This window comes from Haplochromis burtoni, unplaced genomic scaffold (genome assembly GCF_018398535.1).
Source record: "Haplochromis burtoni strain Fernald_Lab_line unplaced genomic scaffold, NCSU_Asbu1 Contig_1879, whole genome shotgun sequence".
In the NCBI taxonomy this organism is placed as follows: domain Eukaryota; kingdom Metazoa; phylum Chordata; class Actinopteri; order Cichliformes; family Cichlidae; genus Haplochromis; species Haplochromis burtoni.
The window spans coordinates 13539-17388 of record NW_024584240.1 but is presented as its reverse complement, the minus strand read 5'-3'; the positions used below and the strand labels follow the sequence as shown (position 1 = coordinate 17388).

General features: G+C 37.0%; 1 long non-coding RNA gene across 2 annotated transcripts; it reads left to right on the top strand.

Annotated features, from left to right (window-relative positions):
* Positions 1-752: 752 nt before the first annotated feature.
* On the top strand, positions 753-2599 carry LOC102306319. 2 transcript variants are annotated; one of them, XR_318099.3, is made up of 3 exons: positions 753-811; positions 1038-1163; positions 1265-2599. It is a non-coding gene; the product is annotated as an uncharacterized LOC102306319 (long non-coding RNA). The 2 variants fall into 2 exon arrangements; XR_006053759.1 differs by lacking the exon at positions 753-811 and having other exon boundaries at positions 819-1163.
* The last annotated feature ends 1251 nt before the right edge of the window (positions 2600-3850 follow it).

Sequence of the window (3850 nt, the reverse complement as noted above, 5' to 3'; positions counted from 1 at the left end):
AGTTTGTTTCTAACGTAAGGTATGTTACTGCATTTGTATCATGAGATACGTGAAAACTTTCTCGTTCTGTACTTATGTTACATGCATCCATGTGATATTTTTTAACTTAGACATGTGTGTCGCTCAAGCTAGCAGCGCCCCATGAGAAACGGGACGAATGTTTACGTGTTCACGGGAGTTTGCACCCTTGGCAAGTGGACTGAGGTATGTGATGCAATGTGATCTGATGTTATATTTTATCCAGCTGAACTGTGAAACACATTGACACTTTTAAACAGCCTTTATTTAGTTTTATTTAAGCAGTGACTGTAAATCTCAGAATTACTTGTTTTGTTTTGTTTTAATATACCTGATCGAATTGAAGCGCATTTGTTGATATTGCTTATTGCTAAGGTTCAAGGGGACTGTACAGGCATCTTCTATTGTTCTTGATGCCAAGGGCTGCTACACCTGTCATTCACAGCCACACTCACACCAGATGGCAACGAGTGGAGGAGAGCAAAAGAAACAAGCACTCACACAATGAGAGTTGCCAAGGCCATAAATCCTCACCTTTGTGAATCTTGTTTTCTTGTAAATAGTTTGTTTACAGGAAAATGAAACAAGCAATAAGTAAAGTTTCTCATGAAATGAAAGAATGCAACACACAGGATGTGTGATACCCATTATGCCACTTTTTACACTGACAGTGACACACACACACATAAACAGTTGCGCAAAATGGGAGGTGTAACCACAAGCATGTATAAAAGAACTTTGTGATGTGCCGTATTTTCATTCCTTCATTCATCAGCTTCTTTTGACATCACAGGTAAGTAAATCACTGTAACATGGTTTATACAGACTTCACATTTTTTTTATATAGAAATTAAAATGTTTCAGATTGATTTGTAATTTGAGTTTTTCAGTTGTGATTCTTTGTGAATCCTTAAAGTTGCGCTTTTTTGAATGATAACTCCACTGGATAATGAAGACAGTCAGCTGCAGTTTGTAAACCTTCAATTCAAATTTTAATGCTGTACAACTTTGACTTGGAGACAGAGTTGCTAAGAACAGCAATGGCATCAGTGACTGTTTGCAGCACCACCAAAGGCTTGTTCCTCATCTTCACCCTGCTGTCTCTGGTTTGCCTTTCAAGTTCACTGATAGACAAGGACCAGCTGGTAAATTGTTTTTTCTTGATTTTGTGAGTCACCACAAACAAAGTTGCTGGTGTAATTTAAATGTTTTGATCTTTTAATAACTGTATATGCTGGATTTTCAGAAACAACTCAAAGAAAACTATCAGAACATAAAACAACAAATGGACAGAGTGAAGGTCAGTACATGTTCAGAGAACCGCTATGAGAAACTTGTGGATATATGTGACCAGTCTACCTTACAACATAGTAAACTGCATTCCTGTAATATGAAACTGTTACATTTTATCCCATCAGGCTAAGCGTGTGGAAAGAGTGAACTTCGGTTCTGAACTGTTGAGTGAATACTTGAGCCTTATGGACCCGTTGATCGCACTGATGAAGAAATCTGCAAAAGTTTTACCTGATGGTTTTCCTCGAGTTGATACATTTATGGAGTACATTAAGAATTTCGTCAAGGAAAGTAAGGCTAACATTGACAGGGAGAATGAGAATTTGGGTGAGAAAATAGAGGAAAGTGAAAAGAAACTGGGACAACTGAAAAGAATTATTGAAGTGCTCGAGGAAAAGCAAGCTGAATTGTAAATCCCATGTCAGTCATTTCATTTTTCTCTAATAATGCATCTTTTGTATCTGTGGTTAGTTTCTATTTCATATAGTACAGCTACAGTACAACTTTTTTTTAGAGCTGTCATTGTTCTTTACTGTCTGATATAAAACAAAAAAAAACATTTCACTATCAGCTACCATTGTGCGCAGACTCATATGTGCTGATGGCAACTTTTAAGAATACATTTCCAGTTGGTACTTGTTTTTCTGCCATTACTTAAATATAAAAGTGGAAACAATGTTTATGTAAACTGCAAACTGCCACACAATAAAGACATTTACCTACTACTGTTATTGTTTCTATTCTTCAGCAATAAGATGACAGATTAATAACCTGCTCACATTCTTGTGAAATGCAAGTATGCCCTCACCAGAAAGTTTATGCTGATTTTTATCATATAAATGATGACGGTATTTATATTTTAATAAGAACAATTATTATTATTATTATTCTTGTTGTGAATGTTTTCATCATTTATTTATTCATTTATTTTTCATGGTAATTTGCAGCATTCATATTTTTGCATTGAATTGGGCTAACCACATCTGCGTGTCAATAGCACAGACATCTTTAATATGAAAGCCATAATACTGGTGTTATTTGTCCATGATGTACATTCATAAACATCATGTTCCATCTATATTTATACCTTTACTGGTTCTTTACTGGTGATTTAAAGTTTAACTTGACATCATGATACTTTAATGTTGTCCGAGCTGTGGTTAATAATTATTAAGCTAGTATAGTGCTGATAACTACAACTACTAAAAATAAATAATGCTTTAGTTTAGTAAAGGTTACATTGTTCCTCACACCCAGAGGCACTCACAGCACTAATGTCAAATTTTTACTGTTCTGCATCTTGTATTAAGACAGTTAATGATTATAAAACCCTTGGCTTTTTGGATGCATGACAAACTTCAAACATCATTGTGTATAGGTTGAATGTGTCTAATGTTTGTTTGTTTCTTATGGTTTGACGCCCGCTTGTGATCTCAGTCAGTATTCTGTGAGCTTTGTTATATCTGACTACTTCAATACAAGCGGTCAGTTAGAGGTGCAGTGTTTACTCTAGTGTAGTGGCAGATTTCTTTTCTCATGTATTAATCACATATTTAATCATATCACATTAGTTATAGTAATATCACGTTCACACTTTACTATAGTAATAGCACTCCTGTCACTAGTTTACACGCATGTGGGAAGTTAACACAATGAGGCCGTTGTAATGGGTGACGTTGAACAGATAGTGGGACTCCTTCTCCTTATCAGGGATGTAAATCCTTAGGTGACGGCCAAGCAGAAAACAAGGTCATAATTCTCTCCGTGAGGGAGGAGGTATAGCCCCCCTGTGAAAGGGGCCAACATGTGAGAGTTTGTGGAATGTTCTTTGTCTGTGTCTCTGTATATAAGATGTAAGGGCGGTGGCCACAATCCGGAGATGGTCCTGGTGTTTCACTGGGATGCTCTCTCCACATTGCAATGTGTTTATTAAACCCACTTCAAATCAAGCTCACTGGGTGTGTTGCAGGTTATTGTTAAATTTTCCACGACACTAGTTATTCTTGGTCCATGAATGCCTTTAGGCTTCCATGCTGTAAGGCATGTACAGACCAACTCAGTTTTGCTGTTGACTTACAGAGTACACATCTATAGTCAGACCATTTTCTCATAGTTATACTAGAACTGGAGAAAGAAGCACTCACACAATGGGAGTTGCCAAGGCCATAAATCATCACCTTTGTGAATCTTTTTTCCATAAATGTGGTTTGTTTACAGGAAAGTGAAAACAGCAATAAGTACAGTTTCTCATTGTGGCGGAGCCTGGTCTGTGGCGTGGCTGCGGGGGAGGCTGGTGTCTTCCCTTGTGTTGCTGTAGAAGACCTGCCCATCACTCAAGTCTTTGCAAGACTCTGAATGATCAGCATACTAGTTTTCTCCCCTCATCAAACCCTGTGCCTGACTGATGTTGACATACAAAAACTTTATTTTTCTTTTATGCATCATTCGCAGCTGTCATCCAAACCTATTGACAAATTATGTAAAAGGTGAGCAGAATTGTTTGTGCACATTTGAAATATTTAAACAGTACGTTTATTTG